Consider the following 21,967-nt stretch of genomic DNA (forward strand, 5'->3'; position numbering starts at 1 on the left):
TGGATCTAGGATTCATCCTGGGCATTGAGATTTTTAAGATTCCCCTAAGTGATTCTAAGGTGCAGTAAAGTTTGATAACCACTACCCTAGTAACTTCATCATGCCTCTCGTTCTCCTTATCATTTTTTAAACCTTTTATCTTCAACATTATTTTTAAATAATTTCCACTTTTATTACAGATTAAACAGTATATGTGCAGGTTTGTTACATGGGTATATTGTGTACAGCTGAGGTTTGAGGTACAATTGATCCTGTCACGCAGAGAGTAAGCACAGTCCCCAATAGGTGGTTTTTCAGCCCATGCCCCTCTTGCCCCTTCTCCATCTAGTAGTACCCAGTGTGTATTGTTCCTATCTTTATGTCCATGTATATTCCACTTATTAGTGAAAACATGTGGTATTTGGTTTTCCGTTCCTACATTTATTTGCTAAGGATAATGGCCTCCAGCTCCATCAATGTTGCTGTAAAGGACACAGTTGCATTTTTTTCATGACTGCATAGTATTTCATGGTGTATGTGTACTACAGTTTCTTTATCCATTTCACCATTGATGGTCACATAGATTAATTCCATGTCTTTTCTATTGTGAATAGTACATCAATGAATATACGAGTGCCTGTGTCTTTTTGGTAGAATGACTTGTTTTCTTTTGGCTTTATAGCCAGTAATGGAATTGCTTGGTTGAATGGTAGTTCTGCTTTAAGTTCTTTAGTAAATCTCCAAATTGCTTTCAATAGTGGCTAGTTTGCATTCGAGTTGCAAACTAGTTGTGTGCTTGTACATGCCAACAGTGTATAAGCATTCCTTTTTCTCCCCAGCCTTGCCAGCATCTGTTATTTTCTGACCTTTTAATACTCACCATTCTGGCTCATGTAATTTCTCTGATGATTAGAGATGTTGAGCATGTTTTCATACGTTTGTTGGCCACGTATCCATCTTCTTTTGAGAAGTGTTTGTTTATGTACTTTGGCCATTTTTAAATTGGATTGTTTGCTTTTGCTTGTTGATTTAAGCTCTGATATGGTTTGGCTCTGTGTCCCCACCCAAATCTCATCTCGAATTGTAATCCCCAAGTGTCAAGGGAGGAAGGTGATTGGATCAGGAGAGTGGTTTCCCCCATGCTGTTCTTCTGATAGTTCTCATGAGATCTGATGGTTGTATAAGTGTTTGACAGTTCCTCCTTCACACAATTTCTCTCCTGCCATCTTGTGAAGAAAGTGCCTGCTTCTGCTTCTGCCATTATTGTAAGTTTCCTGAGGCTTCCGTACCTATGAGGAACTGTGAATCAATTAAATCTCTTTCCTTCATAAATTATCCAGTTTCAGGTATTTCTTTATAACAGTGTGAAAATGGACAAATAAAAGCTCCTTGTGGATTTTGAATATTAGACCTCTGTCAGATGCATAGTTTGCAAATATTCTCCTCCATTTTCTAGGCTGTCTGTTTACTCTGTTGGTAATTTCTTATGCTATACAGAAGCTCTTTAGTTTAATTAAGTTCCACTTATCAATATTTGTTTTTGTTGCAGTTGCTTCTGGGGACTTAGCAATAAATTATTTGCCAAAGCTGATGTAGAGAGGGTTGTTCCCTAGGTTTTCTCCTAAAAATTTTATTGTTTGAGGTCTTACATTTTACCTTTAATTCATCTTGAGTTAATTTCCATGTATGGTGAAAAGCAAGGCTTCAGTTTCATTCTCCTACATATGGCTAGCCAGCTGTCACACCACCATTTATTGAATGGGGGTCCTTTTGCCAATGCTTATTGTCATTGATTTTGTTGAAGATCAGATGGCTGTAGGTATGTGAGTTTATTTCTAGGCTCTCTATTCTATTCCATTGGTCTATGTGTCTATTTTTGTACTAGTACCATACTGTTTTGATTACTGTAGCCTCATAGTATAGTTTGAAGTTAGGTAATGCAATGCCTCCTGTTTTGTTCTTTTTGCTTGGGATTGCTTTGGCTATTTGGGCTGTTTTCTGGTTCCATATAAATTTTAGGATAGTTTTCTCTAGTTCTGTGAAAAACGACACTGGCAGTTTGATAGGAATAGAGTTGAATCTGTAGACTGCTTTAGGCAGTATGGCCATTTTAATAATATGGATTTTTTCCATTTATAAGCATGGAATGCTTTTCCATTTGTTTGTGTCATTTATGATTTCTTTAAGGAGTGTTTTGTAGTTCTCCATGTAGAGATATTTCCCTTCCTTGGTTAGATATATTCCTAGGTATTTTACTGTTTTTGTGGCTATTGTAAATGGGATTGCATTCTTGATTCAGCTCTAAGCTTGGACACTATTGGTGTATAAAAATGCTACTGATTTTTGTATATTGATTTTGTATCTTGAAACTTTAGTGAAATAGTTTATCAGTTCCAGGGGCCTTTTGGCAGGGTCTTTTCAGATTTTCTAGGTGTAGAATCGTATCATCAGTGAGCTTGACTTCTTTTTATACTTGAATGTCTTTTATTTCATTTTCTTACCTGCTTTCTCTGGCTAGCACTTCCAGTACTATGTTGAATACAAGTGGTGAAAGTGAGCAACCTTATCTTGTTCCAGTTCTCAAGGAGAATGTTACAGCTTTTGCTCATTCATCTATATGTTTTCCATAGTTGGCTCTTGTTATTTTGAAGTATGCTTCTTTGATAGCCAGTCTGTCGAGAGTTTTTATCATGAAAGCATATCAGATTATATCAAAGGTGTTTTTTTCTACATCTATTGTGATGACCATATGGTCTTTTTTAAAATCTGTTTATGTGGGGAATCCCATTTATTAATTTGGGCATGTTGAAGCAGTCCTACACCCCAGGATTAAAGCCTGCTTGATTGTGGCGAATTAACTTTTTGATGTGCTGCTGAATTTGGTTTGCTAATATTTTGTCAAGGATTTTTATATCTATGTTTATCAGGGATATTGGCTTGAAGTTTGCTTTTTTCATTGTATTTTTGCCAGATTTTGGTACCAGGGTGATGTTGGCTTCATAGAGTAATTTAGGGAGGAGCCCTTACTCCCTTATTTTTTGGAATAGTTTCAATAGGATTCGTATTAGTTTTTCTTTGTACATGTGGTGAAATTCAGCTGTGAATTCATATGGACCAGGGTTGCCTTTGGTTGGTATTGTTTTTTTTTTTAATTACTGGTTTAATTTCTGAACTTGTTATTGGTCTGTTCAGGTTTTCACTTTCCTCCTGGTTCAATCTTAAGAAGTCCTTTGTTTCCAGGAATACACTGATTTCCTCTAGAGTTTCTAATTTGTGTAAGTAGAGGTGTTAATACCAGTCTCTGAGTTTTTTTTGTATTTCTGTGGGAATGGTTGTGATGTCATGTTTGTTATTTCTGATTGTGCTTATTTGAATGCTTTCTTTTATTTTTCTTTGTTAATCTAGCTAGTGATCTATCAGTGTTGTTAATTTTTTGAAGAAGCAAATCTTGGTTTCATTGTATGAACTGTTGGGTCTTGATTGTGTTCAGTTCTTTGATTTTAGTTATTTCTTTCCTTCTATAGATTTGAGGTTGGGCTGCTCTTTTTTTTTTTTCTAGTTCCTCTTGATGCAATGTTAGATTCTTAGTTTGAGATCTTTCTAACCTCTTGATGAAGGCATTTACTTCTTATAAACTTTTCACTTAACACAGTTTTAATTTTATCTCAAATATTTTGTTAATTTGTGTTGCTGTTTTCGAATAATGTTTTGCTTTTTCTCTTATTTTGAATTCACTGAGACTTGTTTTATGGCCAAGCATGTGGTTGATCTTAGAATACATTTCATGTGCAGATGAGAAGACTATATTAGGTTGGTGCAAAGGTAATTGCGGCTTCTGCCATTGAAAGTAATGGGAAAAACCACATTTGCTTTTGCATCAATCTAATATAGTCTGTGGCTGTTGGGTGGAGGATTCTGTAGATGTCTATCAGGTCAAATTAATCAAGTTTTGAGTTTAAGTCCAGAATTTCTCTGTTAATTTTCTGCCTCAATAATCTAATGCTGTCATTGGGGTGTTGACATCCCCCACTATTAACATGTGTCTGTCTAAGTCTTTGTATAGTCAAGAACTTGCTTTATAAATCTGGGTGTTCTAGTGTTGGGTGTGTATATATTTAGGATAGTTAAATCTTCTTGTTGAATTCAACCCTTTATCATTATATAATGCCCTTCTTTGTCCTTCCCGATTGTTGTTGGTTTAAAGTCTGTTTTACCTGATGTAAGAATGACTCCTGCTCTTCTCTGTTTCCCATTCATAGGACAGATTTTTCTTCATCTCTTTACTTTGAGCCTGCAAGTGTCTTTACATGTGAGATATTTACATGTGAGATATGCCTTTTGAAGTCAGCAGAGAGATGTGTGTTTTTTTTTTTGTTTCGTTTTGTTTTTTTCTGGCTTACCACTTTATGCCTTTTAAGTGAAGTGGTTAGACCAGTTACATTCAGGGTTAGTATTGATATATGAGATTTTGATCCTCTTTGTGTTGTTGGCTGTTTGTTTTGCAAACTTAATTGTGTAATTGCTTTATACTGTCTGAAGACTATATGTTTGAGTGTGTTTCTGTTGTTGCAGGTTTCGATCTTTCGTTTCCATGTTTAGCACTCCCTTAAGGACCTCTTGTAAGGCTGATCTGGTGTCAGTGAGTTCCTTTAGTGCTTGCTTATCGGAGAAATATTTTACTTCTCATTTGCTTATGAAGCTTAGTTTGGTGGGATATGAGATTCTTGGTTGGAATTTCTTTTCTTTAAAAATGCTGAAAATAGGCCGGGCGCAGTGGCTCACACCTGTAATCCCAGCACTTTGGGAGGCAGAGGCGGGCGGATCACGAGGTCAGGAGACCGAGACCATCCTAACACGGTGAAACCCCGTCTCTACTAAAAATACAAAAAATTAGCCAGGTGAGGTGGCACTTGCCTGTAGTCTCAGTTACTCAACAGGCTAAGGCAGGAGAATCGCTTCAACCTGGGAGGCGGAGGTTCCAGTGAGCAGAGATCGCACCACTGCACTCCAACCTGGGCGACAGAGCGAGACTCTGTCTCAAAAACAAACAAACAAAAAATGCTGGAAAAAGATCCCCAATCTCTTCTGATTCTCAAGGTTACTGCTGAGAGGTCTGCCGCTAGCCTGATGGGGTTTCATTTGTAGGTAATCTTACCTTTGTTTCTAGCTGCCTTTAAGATTTTTTCCTCTGTGTTGAACTTGGCAAATATGACGACTATGCCTTGGGGATGGACACATTATGTAGTATCTCACAGGGGTTCTCTGTATCTCTTGATTTTGTATGTCCTCCTCTCTAACAAAATTGGGGAAAGTTTCATGGACTATATCCTCAACTATATTTTCCAAGTTGCTTGTTCTCTCTCTTTCTTTCAGGAATGCCAATAATTTGCATATTTCATCTCTTTACACAATCCCACATTTCTCGAAGGTTTTGCTTATTTTTAAAAATTATTTTTTATTTTTATCTTACTGAGCTGGTTTAAAGAACTGGTATTCGAGGTTTGAGATTTTTTGCCTTAGCTTGATCTATCCTGCTGTTAGTGCTTTTAATTGCATTATGAAATTCTTGAAGTAAATTCTTCAGTTCCAGAAATTCAGTTCGGTTCTTTCTCAAAATGGCTATTTCATCTTTCAGGTCCTGGATCACTTTACTGTTTTTGTTTGTTTATTTGTTTGTTTGTTTTGCATTTCTTGGTTTGCGTTTCAACTTTCTCCTGGATCTCAATGAGCTTCCTTGCCCTCTAGACTCTGAAGTCTATGTCTATTATTTCAGTCATCTCAATCTGGTTAAGAACCATTTCTGGGGAATTAGTGTGTTGTTTGGAGATAAGGAGACACACTGGCTTTTTGAATTGCCAGAGTTCTTGCACTGATTATTTCCCATACATGAGGGCTGGTATTCCTTTAACTGTGATGTAAGTTGAATATAGTCAATTGGATTCTTTTCTGGGTGTTTTCAGTGGGCCAACACTCTGCTGAATCTTTATTTGTGGCTGGAATTTTGCCTTAGTTTTCACAGGTGCTGTATACTGGTAAAATATTTTGGTGGTGTATTTTGGACTGCGATCCAGTTGGTGGCGTTTGAGATTTGTGGCCTGCAGATAGGCTGTTAGTCGCATGGTTCTGTTGTATTTTGGCAAGTTCACAGTCGTGTTCTGTGTCGTGGGGAGAAAGAAATAACCCTTCACTTGGTCCACTCTTGAGCATTGGAAGAACACCCTCTAGTCACTGGCTCTACATCCATGTTTCTTTTCTTGGTTGTTCTGGTCTGCAGGGCCCACTCAATCAGGGGCCACAGTTGGTAGACATTTATACCCTTCTGGCCTGGCCCTGCAAAGGGAGGAATGCTTCGCTCCCTTGCAGGCCCATGAACGTGGGCACCTCACCCCTCTCAGTGTTCTGAGAGTGAGGGCTCCCCCCTTGCTTGGGCGCCACCCAAGCCAGTGTGTTGTAACAGGCTAGGAGCAGCAGAGGTGGATGGAGTCGGCTAATCTAGCGACACTCCTACCCACAAAGTTCTGGCGGAATCAGGTCCGCTGTGCTGAAAGCTCCAGCAAGTGTAATCCGCTGGGTCATGTGCGGCGGACGATGGGTGGAGTCGCCTGGCTCTGCCATTCGGGTGCTTCCTGGGGGAACAAGGACCGGCACTGGCAGAAGTGAGACCATTGTGCTGGAAGCTGGCTCAAGCTGGTGAGGCAGACTGGAGCAATCTTACTGCTCCTGGACATCATGACTGTGGCCTCTATTGGGGCTATGGCAGCTGGTGCCTGGCTGCACAGTGTCCAAGGCCCGTGTAGGTCCCTGTGGTCTTGAGTGTTGCCTCCGCAAAAACTCCGACTGCTCTCTACGTCAGTCTAGAGGCCCCTGGAGCTAGGGAGATTCTCCTGTTCCCAGGCATGCACAGGTCCCTTTGGGAAGCGTGGATCCCCTGGGGGCTCTCACTTAGCATTTCCCTATGTGGGGCTGGCCAATCCCCGATGGGTTGCAGCCCAACTTTGCATTTCCCTGTTGTCTGTGTCCCCTTACTCCCTTGATGGGTCTCGAAATGAAATGGTTTCTTAGATGGTCGGCTGGCAGGGTCGATGTTTACTATTTCATTTCTTCTCCCTGAGAGCCACGCACACTACCTGCTTCTATAATAATCCACCATCTTGATTCTCCACCTCATTTTTTTCACACTGAATCTCACTCTTCCTCAATTCCTCAGCTTCAATTTGTCTGCTACAACTTTTTTTATATTAACTTCCCTTTGTGTGGTTTTGTGTTTTCACAACTAAAGCTCTCAGTGAGGAAAAATGTATGATCACAGCCAATCAGCTACAGCCAAGGTTTTAGGGGTAAAAATCTGAAAGAAGAAGCTGAGGCACAAAATATGATTTTAAAGAGTTTACTTAAGCCAAGTAACATTAGGACAGCTGCTTGGGGAACACTTCCAAGTTACCTTGAGAAGTGCTGTGGAGAACAAAAGAGAGACTGGAGCTTTTAAAGAAAAAAGAACAAATCAGGAGAGGGGGGATTACAAACGTTGTTTTTCAGGAATTCTCATTGGTTTAAAGATCTATAACACTGATTAATAATTGGCTAGACATTGTTGAACCTCAGCGTGTAAGTTATGGTGCCCAGCATATGACATCATTAGGTTAATTTATAAGTATTGTGGCAATATTCAGTCTAAAGTCCACGTAGCAGGTGGCTTCAAGAGGATGATTACTCAGCTCAAGGGGGTTAGTGGGATGTGACTCCTACCTCATTCCTATGCCTCTCTGGGCCTGATAATTTAAAGGGGGCTGCATTCCTCAGATAAAAAGTTTCTTTTCTTTCTCAGGGGACAGAACAAAAAACACATTAATTTATGCTCAAAGAATAGCTCGTGGTTGCTTTTGTCAGAAAATGGCTGTGGATATGGTAGGCACTCTGAGTCAATAGACTCTTCCACACAGCCAATATTTACTCACTTGATATGTAAAGAGGTCTCTCTAATGACAATGATAGGTATAACAATTTTTGAATGCTTCATATGAATTCAGGTGCATATTATAATAGAGGAAAGTAACAGTTAAATGTTGAAAGCATTTTCTTATTTGAATCTACTTTGACATAGTTATAAAGTAAGATTTTTTGCCCATATCTGTTAGCATATGAGAAAGAATATTTTGTTATTTTTATGAAATTGGCTTAATATTAACATAGCAACAATGTATAATTCTTGTTTTTAATATAATCACCATTGCGCCTCAGGGGAATCGCTGTGATTATTGCAGGATTCACAGAGATTCCTTTCTTTATTTATCCCAGGGCTTTTACTTGTAAACTTATTTAATACAAAATATACTGCATTGGAGATGGTTCCAGAAAGCTCTATTTAATGTTGATTCTGCAATTCTACCATGATTTGGCTAACTTAGAAATGAATCAAAGAAAATCTTCTGAAGCTTATCACTTTTCAAATCAAATAGATGAACTGTATACATGTTAGAAAAATGTCTGCTACTTTTTCTGTGGTTTAGTCTACTGGTTCTGATAAGTCCTAGGGACCATTTGTGTCACCATACGATTATCCCTTTCTTCAAGGTGAAATGTACAAAGAACTCAAATCAACTACATTATTTTAAAAGAGAAGCAACAGAGGAAATAAATGTTCAGTTTCACTATATTGCATCATTTCACATGGCTATTTAGGGGAAGAGGAACAAAATGTAATATAGTCCCTTTTAAAAAATTGTATTATAAACTACAACTATATATGTAAAAATATATTGAAAACATGTGACTTATTTTACTTCTATGATTTTGAGACCTGTTGTTGCTACATTTCTCTTCTAAACTGTTTTGTTGCTTTTATCATGTGAATGTTATTTAGTATGAGTCCAGAGTAACTATTTAGTTCTGATCAATATAATATTTGTCTTTTGTTTGCAGGTCAACAAATATTTTGTTCTATTTCAGAATGCTTTTTCAGGGTTTAGTAAATACAGTTCTATGGCTATGATATAAAGCAAATGAAAATACATTGGTAACACAAGATTAACAAAAAATAGAATGCCATACTCTACTTATCCATAATACTATGGTCAGGAGGCTGCTTATATCTCAGATGAAGAAAGTGATGAACTGTACATCAACTCTTTACATTACCTTTTCCATCCTTTATACAGTGTTAAGACAATGACAAACACTAATTTGACAATACAGTGTTCCAAAAGATACTGCAAACATTATATATATGCACATTACATATTTGTAATTATATATTCATTTTCTCATTCCCAAAATATTTCTTGAGCATCTACTATGTTCTAGTAACCACATTCCAGGAATCAGTTTATCTGAGATAACAAAACAAATGAGGTCTGTGCCTTCCCAGAGCTTATATTCCAGAGGGGAAATCAGGCAGTAAATGAATTAAAAATACATTAACAAAATAATTGAAAGTATAAATTCTCTGAAGTAGATTAAAAATGGCGAAGAAATTTGGGGAAGCCAGATAGAATAGTGAAAGGACATCTTAAGAAGTGATACATGAGCTGCACTGAAGGGAAACAAGGAACAAATTAATTATACATAGAATTCTGGGAAGAATATTTATAAAAGAAGGGATAACAAGAGCAAAAATGGAGAGATGGAAATAGCTGGGATGTCCACAAAACGGAAAGTAGATCAACGTAGTTGGAAAATAAGAAGCCAGGAGAAGCATGTTTAAATTGTTGTTGGAGTCAGAGTCAAGAGCCAGAGCCTACAGGGCCTTGTAAGTGATGTTAGGAGTTTGTACTGATGCAATACAGTGCACCATGGAATGATTTTAAGTGGAAGAAACCTGGTACAATTTATTCAAAAAGCTTCCTTATTATACCTCTGGAAATAATTTTATTATTAAATTAGTAAAAAAATAAATAAGTAAACAGCTAGTTAGTAGGTGGAGCAAGATTTCATTGATATCCATTCTCCCTTTCTTCCTTTGAATAATAGAATGCTTGAGTTTAGTTGAATAAACATCTGTCCAGCTAGAGATTATATTTCTCAAACTTTCTTGCAAGTAGGTATGGGAAATTGTGTGTGTAATTCCTGGATCACACAGCTTAAAAAGGAAATTGTGCTCCATCTTCTTACTTTCTCCTTAATGATAGAAACACAGAGATTTTGTAATAATGGCCAACTTCAACCATACAGACAAGGAAAACCTACTCTGGAATGGTGGAGGGAAATGAATCTGATGCTTGGATGACTTCATGGATTAGAACTGCCTGTTTGCCCTGGACCTCTTCCCTACCTGTGGATTTTCACATGCAGGAGATATAACATTTTATTGTTTTACTTGAACCACTACTATTTTGGGTCTCTGTGACACCAGCTTAGTCTATACTTATAAATGTAACCCAAAATAACTGTTCTGAGAAATTAAAATAAAAACAGTTACTAATAAGGGACTTTGCTTAACTTTCACAGTATAAATACAGCTTACCACTTCAGTCCTTGTTTACTAAGGGGACAGATGATTATTTAATAGGATTGCACTTTTAATTTAGGTTATCTATTCAATGAAACAACTGAACTTTCAGGTAGGAACTAGAGTTAATATAGTAGGTGGCAGCCTATTCCTAGGATCTCTATTTAGGGGTGCATAATAGTATGTTAATGCATTAATCTGAGCTTTCCCTAATTCTGTTTCCCAAGCCTAATATTTCACAACAGAGGTTTTCGTGTGTTTGTGTTTTTTTTTTTTTTTGAACTGTCACTCTCCAGTGGCTTCTTCTAAATTCAAAACGGACAATCTGCCTCAGGCTTCCTAGAAACCCACTGTATCATTTGGCCTAAATACCTCCAGTTTGATTTTATTTTTTTCCACACAGAATAGTGCTATAAGGCAATAAAAATTGCTTGGGGTCAAAAACAACACACTTAAAATAACTGGAAAACATGTAGAACATACAGAGGGGTCAATGTGCACCACAGGATCGTGGCCAGTTACATGTATTTAAATCATGTAAGGAAAAACTGTCATATTTGAATTCCAATGAGAAGCAGGGAGTGACATTATTACTAAAAACAAATCTATTATTAAGCGACTTATCTATTTTAAGCCTGGAAGAATTTCATTTTAAATTCAGATAACCACGTGAGGAACAAAATTGTGTAGTGTTTATAGAAATTCCATTGCCATATTGATATTTATTCTTTTCATTCCTTTGACAGTGTATGCTTAAATCAGATTTCATCAAAAGTATAGAAGCTTCAAAGTTTCACACCTATCTAAGGCTCTGGAACATTCATATAAAATGCATATAGGGGACTAATTGGCAGGGAAGAGAGCCAAGAGCTTGGGTGGCATTACCTTCCATGAGGAGCAGATGGCTACCCACCTGGGGAGCTGTAATATGCACTTAATTGAAAGGAAGTCAGAGTCACTCAGCAGAGATCACATTTAGAGTAAGCCATACTCATGATTTCATAGTCACTATTGTTTTACTTCTGATGTTCATTATCTTTTTTAGCTTTAAGTGTATAAATATTACATGAGAAGGCAATGATATTGCATTATTATTGCATAAGAATGCAATAGCATTGCAAAAGACTGAAAGATTTTTCATATTTTCATCTCTAGAGGATTCTGTAAAAATTCCAAAAGTCTTTTAAGAAATTAAAATAGCCAAACTGTGTGAAACATTAAATTATACACAACAGACACTTAAATACAATACTTATGAAGAAATGAATGTTCTGATTAACTGGTTTTTTTATGAATTGAATGATAATCCACCATGTCCTGATGGGAAAGGCACTGTGCCCAAATATTATTAAGCAAAAAGCAGGAGCTCAAAAAGCATAAGATTTAGTTAAGATAAATGAAAAATCATTTTTGTTTTAATTCTCACTATTAAACAATTATTTTCTAAAATCTAAGGGAAGAATTCCTTGTCTAAGTGGAGAACTTGATTATCTGCATCATTATTAAGACTTTTCAGTGCCTCTTGGTAACCATTTTGAGGACTAATCCTCATTTGTACTGTTGGAATTCAGTTCAGTAAACACTTTGAGCCATTCCAGGTCAGGCAGGATGCCCAGCATAGAGGCTTCTGAGATGATTGGACAATTTCTGTCCTCTAGGAGCTCACAGGCTTTTGAGTCACAATCAGAGCGTCCTGATAGAAACTTTTATGCAAAGTCCTCTCCAGCATGGGTTTGATTCCTGTTATTATCTCGGCCATTCTCCAGCCTAAAATTCTTCAAGAGTACCTCTTGCCTTTCTAATAAAAGCCAAACCCTCTAGAATAATGCAATGCTCAGATATTTCGTAACTGTTCTCAGGTGTATAAAAGAAAACTGGTCTTTGAGTGGTGACTGAGAGTTGACGTGAAGAAGAGTCAAGGATAAGAAGTTCTCAAAATAGGCCCAAAGAAGGTATTGTTAGATATCCCCACTACAGCAATCTTGGCAGTGGAGGCAGTTTCATACTGTCAGTTTTGCTGTAATGCTGCATATACACTCCTGAAAGTTATCATGCTATGCAAAACTGTGCAGCAAAAACCAGACACGCAACACAAAAACTTCATCAGTCATACATTAAAAACATAAGAACTTAATAAATATGGTAGCACAGTTTTATATACATTAAATGGTTTATTAATACATAAATTCTACAATAAAATACAATTTTAAGAAAGACCTGAAGTTTTCTTATTTCAAAATTAAGCAATATAAGAATAGCAACTTTTAAGTTACTGTGAGATGGTAGAAGGTGGATTCTCAGAATCAGATGAAATTTGTAACGCCAGATGTGGCTCACAGCGCACATAGTGAACTGAGGTAGCTGGTGGATGTTTGAGATGGGTGACGTCTGAATTTTGCATATTCTTATGCAGATGGGTTCAGCTGGGTGCAGTTTTTTGAGTTCTCCTAGTGTTTCTGGCAGAGGAATTCCCACAGAAGCAAATGTGAAATTTGCATTATGCTTAAATTGTTCCCAAATATCTCAATTACACTGAAACAAATTCATGTTCTCAAAGCAAGCATTGTAGCAGAACTGACTATATTTTATGATTTCAGGTATCTGAACAATGCAGTGAGCCACCTGCTCATGAATTTATAACATTTATTTCATAATTAGGAATGGAAGGCTGAAGATGCTAAGGCTGGCCTAGAAGAATACTTGAAATTCTTTCACATAAAGGGCAATAAGTCAATTAATGCAAAAGTGCCCCAATGGATGTCAGTACTTTGTGAAATAGGAATAGGAAACAGGAGGGCGCAGATCCCTGAAGCAGGAGATGGCAGAGCATAGCCATCAGGGGGGTGTGGCAGCAGAAGAGGAACTTGAGATGAAGAGCAGAACATGTCCTGTCATCCTAATTGTGCAAAGATTTGTTTCTGCTTATTTTCAACCAAGTGGAAATAAAAATAACCTGCTCTCAGAGGTATTTTTGTCATCAGCAGCTGCATATAAATGCAGCTCTGTTTTGCATGATTTATAAAAATTTAGTGTGTTGTAAGATACACATCATTACAAAAGAGGTCCTCTTCCCCTACCCCACAAGGATACATTAATTGAGGTGTGCAGGACTGAGTCTGCAAAACTGCTTAAAAACATTCCCCACAGTTGCAGCCAGGAAAACATGACCTTGGTTGTCAAGAAGGAGGGGAGAATCCAGGATCTGTAACAACGTATTTTAAGCTGCTTAATCCCTTCACATATAGCTATAATACCTGGCTCAATGTGATGATATATTTCCTTTAAATACTTATCTGAATCATATTCTTTTGGAAATATATTTGAAACATGAACAGAAACCAGGGAAATTAATATTATGAGGGATAGGATGGAGTTGTATAGATTTTTTAAAAAGGAAATAGAGCAGATAAATGGCCTAAAATCATGTAAACTGGCTTTAATGTAAACTACCAGATCATGTGAAGGTAAGTACAACATACACAGAAATAGCATCAAATTAGCTTATTTAAAGTTTAATTTCTTAATATACTGAACAAATACTTTTCCTTGATATCACCGTGAGCTTAGTAATTAGGCAAGATTTTTAAAAGTATCATTTAAAATCTTTACTCACTGATTTTTAAAAGAAATTACTTCTTATATCCTAAAATATAAATTGTATATCACTACTATATACATTATGACAGATGGTAACACCAAAAAATTTAATAAGAATGTCTTTTTTAAAAAAAATTGACTTTCTACACATATTCTTTTACCCTACTTTTTCCTGATCTATTTAATATCTCTCTCTTAAAATAGCTTCTATTTTGCTAGGAAGATCTGTTGTGCATACTTCCCATAGAAATATTTCCTAAGTTATGCTAAACCTTGAATGTAGCTATATGTACCACAGGGAAGTGAAGCAGTAGTATATTATGAGGGAACTAACATTTGCTCCAGCATTTGTGATGTAAGACTTTTTGGGATCAAAATGGGATCCACAGGCACAAGATTCCGTCAAGGAAATAAAAGTGGGTTGTTTAGTCAATATTACGTATCATTTCAGGCACAGAAAAAAAAATGGTGTTTCATGCACAACGGATTTTTTATTAATACTTTCTAAGATCTATAAAAGCAAATAAATGTAGCAATGATGTGAAATGAAAACCAACTACCCATTTAAGTCATGCTCACACCACATAGCTCGTAGTAGTTACGATGAAAGAGCAAACCTGCTCTGAGTTTTTGTAAAGCAGCCTCTAGGAATTTAAATAACCCCTGCCTGAGAAGATTAGGTGGATAAATACAACACACACACACACACACACACACACACACACACACACACACACACACCATTAACTCTATATGAAAAATAATAAATTCTTTAAATTCAGCATTCAAACCATAACTGATTGGTTGCTAAGTTATAGACACATGGATCAAGGAAGCATGAGGATTCACACATCTGAAAAGTCAATATTGAAAACAAACTAACAAAACAAACAAAAAAGAAATCTCAATGTCTTTCAAGTAACTACTGATGGTGATTGTAAGCTGTTTCCAATTCACTTTTTTTTTTCTTCCTAGGATCAGGGAATAATGAATCTTAGCAACTGTTGCAGTCCAAGCTGGTTGTCAGATAGATGTGGGTACTAATAGAAAGGTTAAATGCCTTGGTTTATGACATACAATGATTAATTATAGAGCTAGGATTAGAACCCAGAAGCAATACAATTCTCTAATTTCTTTAGCATATTAAAGCCAATTTTGCTGGGCTAGAAAGAGCAGTTGTGACAGTTAGCATTACATGAAATATCAGCAAGAAATTGATATTTTAAAACCCCAAACCTCACAAGGGGTAGTAATCAGACCATCAAAAGACATGGGTTCTCTTTGCATGTCTGCCTCATGTGCTTGCAGCATAAGAAATGGGGCAACAAAATATTAATGTTGTAAAACATTTAGGGTTACACAAAAGAAGAAAAAACACTGAAATATGAAAATATATCAGATCTCTCATGATGAGGCCAGACTCCATTCCTGGTTGTCTCCTGCTGGGAGAGGGGGCTAGGATTCAGTCACATAGAATCATCTAGCAGCAGGATCCAGCTGGATATACTGCTCTGCTGCTAAAGTGAAGACAGAGTTAGAGTCCACTCCCACTTTGCTGGCTTCTTGTTTTATTGGCTTGTGGAACATTTAAGTAAAGAGAGTCTGGGATTTTCTTAAATGCAGAAGGTGCCTATGATTTCCTATTTTTAAGATCGGAGATTCCAGTGTTTCTATAGGATTCTGCAGCTGGTTGGCTGCTGAGCAGTGAAATAGTGAGCCAGGGACACACAACTTTGCCTAACAAACGGCGCCTTTTCTAGATGCATGATTCTGCCATGTGTTTGCACATGCTATGTCAGCACCTTGAAATGTTCACCTTCCTATGTGTCACCTATCCATTAACACTCCTACCACCACCACCAAACTTCTAAGATCGCCTGGCTTAACTGTCTCCTTTTTTAGGAAACCCCCCATAACTGCTTTGGACAGAAGTAATTGCTCCCTCATTTGTGGTACCATAGAACTTTGTTCTCACCTCTATGGTAAGATTTACCTTCATGTATTGTAGTTGCTCCTTCACCTATGCCAGATGTATAGGAGCTACAGCCTCTCCACATTTGAAAGTCAAGTGCCTAGAATAGCACTTGGCTAACAGCACGTATTAACGAGGTGTGTTGAATGAATGAATGAAATTTTGCAAGGTCATTCCGGTTTAATCAACACTTATGCATTTGGTCTTATTCTCTCCATTATTAATCTTTTAAAAAAACTTCAAAAATAGTTTTGCTGATTTAAAATTTAATTATTCTATCAGTTCACAAATACTAATTAGGCACTTATTATATGCCAGTAACTCTGGTTGGAGCAGACCGATTTTAGGAGACAGGTCATAGAAGAAATGGTAGAAAGAATAGAATTGTAGATCAGGTGCACATGGGGAACTATGGGAGGATTTTTAATAAAGAGGCAATACAATTTTACTGGTACTTTAAAAATACTTGTTTCTAAAGGCTATACTTTCAGGAATCATTTCTATAGTTTGTTACAAGAGAAATTTCTCTGAATGTGTACAGCACCAGAAACCACGACGAGGACGAGAAGGCACAGCATTCTTTCCTAAATGTGAAGCCAGCTCTTGGTGTTGCTTCAACTGCCACTTACCATTAATGACAGTTCTTCTTTCCCACTGGGAGAATAAAAAGGAGAGAATGCAGTCCTTGATTTTATATATATATACATATATATGTATATGTGTGTATATATATGTTTCCAACTGCTGTGTGGGGAATAGGCCATAGTGGAGGAGTGGAAAGCAGAAAGACCACTTAACATATGCACTAGTTTTCTTCAACGTACCACAGTCTGAGTGGCTTAAACAAGAGAAATTTGTTGTTGCAAACTCCTGGAGGCTAGATGTCTGAGACCAAGGTGTTGGCAGAGTCGGATCCTTCTGACAGCTCTGAGGGAGACTCTCTTCTATGCCTCTCTCCTAGCTTTCTGGTGGTTTGCAGACAATCTTAGGCATAGATGCATCACTCTGATTTCTATTTTCATCTTCTCATGGCATTCTCTCTGTGTGCTCTTCTGTCTCTGCATCCAAAGTTTCCCCTTTTATAAGGACACCAGTCATACTGGATTAGAGCCTACCCAAATGACCTCATCCTAATTTGACTGCAAAGACAAAATTTCTAAATAAGATCACATTCTGAGACACCAGGGATTGGGGCTTCCATATATCTTTTTGGAAGAATGCAATTCAACCATACCAGTATACTATGGAAATAGTAAAGTCTAAAGATAATGGATGGACCAGAGCATAAATACTGGAGACAAAGAGAAGTGGCCACTATTGGCATCATTTTGAAGGTAGAGCCAACAGATTTTGCTGATAAATTGGGTGTGGGGTATAAAGAATAAAGGAAACTTAAAAAGACTTCAGGATTTGGAATCTAAATAATTACTATTTTCTGAAATTAAGAAGACTGAGAAGAGTGTAGAGGAAAGTCAGAACTTTGTTTTTGAATATGTTAGCATGTTATCCTTGAAATCTGTTAGGATTTCTAGGCAGAGATGTTGATAAAGTGTTTTGGTATACAAGTCTGGCTTATGAAAATTTATAGCTGCAGAAGACCTAATCTTCTTAGTTCAACCAATACTTATGATAGATAAAAAAAAAAGTCAGGTTTTTTTGTTTTGTTTTGTTTGGTTTGATTTGGGTTTTTTTGCTTAGGCTGGAGTGCAATGGTGCGATCTGGGCTCACTGCAACCTTCACCTCCCAGATTCAAGCAATTCTTCTGCCACAGCCTCCCAAGTAGCCGGGATTACAGGTGCCCCCCTCACCACACCCAGCTAATTTTTGTATCTTTAGTAGAGACAGCGTTTCACCATGTTGGCCAGGCTGGTCTCAAACTCCGGGCTTCAAGTGATCTGCCCGCCTCAGCCTCCCAAAGTGCTAGGATTACAGGCATGAGCCACTCCACCCTGCAGAAGTCAGTATTTGTAAAAAGTGTTATTTAAAAAGTAAAACAAGACACCTTGCTCCAAGGCCACTGTAACATGTAGTGAAAGCAATAGAAAAAAAAATAGCTCTCTTGATTTCCAATCCAACACCTTTTCCATTATATTACAAAGCTTTCATCAGCAATTTTTAGTTCCACATGCAGTTAGTAAACAGTGGTTGGTAGCCTAATGCAACAAAATTGTTAAAAATTACAATTCTGGACCCAGTAGTTGGGTGACAAAGGTTCCAGCTTAATACATATTCCCATATATTATCACAAAATGTATGAACATAACTAGATGGTCAAAAATATTGCAAGCTAGAGTAATTTTTGAAATTGAACAGGTTTTTTTTTCTCCTAACATATATTCAAAGCTCTAATGCAGAATCTGATGTTGAGACTATGCTACCTTGAAGCATAGAGGCTGAATGCCCCCAGAATCAGGCACTTAACTTCTCTCTGCCCACATATCAACTGGCAGCTGGCTCAGTCCTTGCTGAGTCCAAGAGAATGTTTTGTCCATTTGAAGATTTGGTTGAGATCAACTTTCTATGTTTGGCACTCTGACTAAATTTACACTTCAAGAGATTCTGAAAGATATGATCAGCATGTCGGTCTTCTGTTAGCTTTGAAGAAGGTTTGATTTTTTTTTTAAGTTAAAATTAAAGTCCTTGTACTTTTCCTCTGGGTTATTTTCATTTTGCAATAGAATATTTATTTGTCAAAAATAGCTACACAGAACAATAGTATTTATAATATATACAAACATTCTATACACTTTCAATCAAAATATGACTACAGAAATATGGAATAATCCTTATTGGCCTCTTTAAGACTATTTTAGCTACTGTATATTGATATTTTATAATGACTGCTGGGGCACTTTTTTATTAATCAGTGCAGCATTTGATTAGCTGCAACTGTTAGAAATATTCGAGTAACTTCAAAAACCAGAAACATGTTCTATCCATCAGGAATGTTATGCTACTAACCCACTGGAAGGTTGCTGGAGGTAATGATGTTTCCATTATGTGGCCATAGAGAAGGGACAGCTGAGCAGCCTAAGCAAATTTCCATAACAGAAAGGAAAGAATAGGTGTGCCATGCTCTGATATGTTGTAAATATTCATATGTGTTTAACATTCAGGGAGTAAAAACTCAGTCAAAATAGCTCTTAAATGTACTAAATGTCAGCCTCTATAATTTTTCAATTAGAAAATTGATAACCAAAGGAGGGAAAAAATAAGAGGAAAAGCTAGTAGAGTCTCTTTATCCAGGGCTTTTGCATTATTTTGTTTTAAATCTTGCTAAAAATATTTTGCAGATTAATTGCACACACCAAAACTAACAAAGCCTGTATTATGCACAAATGCTAATTATTAATGGATATTTTATACTGAATTCCAGTCTAATAATACAGGATATTTTGTCCTTTTCACTAAAATGCAGCAAAATAAATTTCATTAGAAGGCCTCCATGGTTACTTGCTTGTGAATGTATTCTTTTATAGACATTTACTAAGAAAAAATATTTAAAACAGATAGAAATAATGTCATATCTATAGTGCATATGCACCCATTACTACAGCTAGCAAAGAAACAGAGATAAACTCACTTGCAATTTTTATGTTGCACTGATCACTTCCATCAGCCGAGAATGAAAGCCACATCTTTTGTGTTTAAAGAATAAAAGGCAGTGTTATATATTACAGCACCCAGAAGGCACTTGTGGCAGGTGCAGTAATTTAAGTCATCCTAAACACTCACTAAGGCAGCTAAGGTATAGGCCAGTTGGGTGAAAATACCAAGCAAAATAGGTTTGAGTCACTTTTCTTTTTTAACAATCTTGAAAAACAGAAGATATTTCATATCTCTCAGGTGGCTTGGTTATGACCCTAGTAGAAAGCAGGGATGGAATTCTCAAATTTCTTTCAGCCCTCCCCTTTATTCTATGATTTAGAAATAAAATCAGAGGCGAACCTGGAGGAGTAGATACACATATTTATCAACTATAGTGCCCAGTAGAGGGCACTGGAAAGGCAGGACTGAAAGATAAGACTGGGCTCCTATTTTTAAATGATAAGGGTAGATCTTTTAGAAGAGAAAACCTGCAAAAATAGTTTTTCTAAGCACAAATTTATCGACAGGGTTTGACATTTATCCTTCAAATGCAATGTGAAATTGGCATTACTGCTGTTTTCAAATTTTGACTTTTTAAATTAAGATTGCTTGCCATAATGTGTTCCCTCAATAGTCAGTAAAGGAAACCACATTTTTGTAACAAGATTGCAATATTTAGTTTACATTTGTTCTCATTGATAGGGAAGCAGATATTAGATGATTTCTGGCCTTCGATATTTTCTTCTAAATTTAAACATTAAAACTGTACCACCAAATTTTTGCTGCTTTTATTTTCTGAGTGATAATATTTATTGAACATTGTCAGTACAGAATATTATTCAAATATTCTAGCCAAGATACATGCCCTAAATGCTTGTTTTAATATACGATGGTTTCTCACCATCGTATATTAAATAATTCCACTCACAGCAAATATTGAAAAATGGCCCCTTATGACAACTTTTTATTTTTGTCCTCTAACTTTATAAACTTTAGGAAGGCATACAGAAAAAGAGATATGGTAGAAAAGATGAGAAAATGTCCTAAATGCAATTGAATTTTAAAATATTACAAAGAAAAAGGTAACCATGCTGGTTGAAGAGTGTTTTAGATAAAGGGTAGCAATAGATAATCCAAAAAAGGGCACATTCTATGATAATTCATGCTGCCCTAAACTTTTCCTGGGATAAAGCTTACAAGCTAATGGCAACCAACATTTACCTTGTGCTGCCCTTTCCTTTTCAATGAATAAAAGGATCACACATACTGCTCCACATCCTTTGTAGCTCCACTTGGCGTTACATCAAAGAGCACCCTAAAGACCAAAAAAAAGGCATATGTGGATGATATTAATAAACATAACTTACTGGGTATTTTGAATTTCAATGTTTCTGCAGTTTTGCATTAATCCCCACTCAGGATTTAGTGGACATTTGCATTTTTTTCTAATTTTATAGAATTGACAACATCTGCTACAGTTTGGAAAGGTAGAAAACAACAAACAGGGAGGTTTTTTTGGCTTCTACACACCTCTTATTTGACGAAGGACTCAATCTCTTTATTTTTTAGTTTAATTTCACCCAATTCCATATGCTTGTGGAATGCATATTATAATAAGGCTGCATCTGTTGACCAGTTACAGCTGTGTCCGTGATGGTACTTGCTCGTAATCAATCCTCTCTCTGTTCTGTGGTGGTATGTCTCAGAAGGAAAACTGAGAACCATATGAGCTATACCTTTGTTTGACTCACGCTGTTCTGCAAAATGATTAGTCATCATCCCAGCAGTGGCTTGGTTTCTCTAAGTCTTATTTGGAAGCTGCCAAGACGTAGTCAGATGCAAACACCGTGATATGGACACATTTAAACACAGGAGACAGGCAGCATGGCAGCAGCAATTGAACATTTTTATCTCAAGCCCTAGACAGCAAAGCAGCAGAACAGAGCGGTTTAACTCAGGGGGACAGCAATGAAAAGTGTGGCAGTACATGAGAGCACATGCTGTAACAGGCTGACGGACAGCATTTGGCTTCTATCAGAAGACACACTCAAAAGCAAAGCAAAGACAGAAAATAAGCTTCTAATTTCCTTCCTTGAAATTAGGTCCAGCTTCTGACTACTGTTCTGTGTTGGTTGGGGTTTTGAATACATAAAAGCAGACAGGCTTTAATTCATATCTGGTAATGGGTTTTTCTTTTTTTAAAACTTCTTCAGTGTGCATGCCTCTTGCAGTCCAGCTGGAAAAAATTATTTCTATTTCTCAAATGGTAGGTTTCATGATTCCTATATAAACCTTCATTCATTCATATATGCATTCCTACAAAAGTACCTACTACGGACCAGGCCCTCTTTTGTTGCTGGGGGTATATCCTTCAGCAAAACAGATA

General features: G+C 36.9%; 1 non-coding gene across 1 annotated transcript; it reads left to right on the forward strand.

Moving 5' to 3' along the window:
• The first annotated feature begins 16,467 nt into the window (after window positions 1-16,467).
• Window positions 16,468-16,678, forward strand: LOC112209543 (small nucleolar RNA U3). The gene has a single exon (XR_002944388.1). It is a non-coding gene; the product is annotated as a small nucleolar RNA U3 (small nucleolar RNA).
• Window positions 16,679-21,967: the final 5,289 nt, after the last annotated feature.

This window comes from Pan troglodytes, chromosome 5 (assembly GCF_028858775.2).
Source record: "Pan troglodytes isolate AG18354 chromosome 5, NHGRI_mPanTro3-v2.0_pri, whole genome shotgun sequence".
Lineage (NCBI taxonomy): Eukaryota > Metazoa > Chordata > Mammalia > Primates > Hominidae > Pan > Pan troglodytes.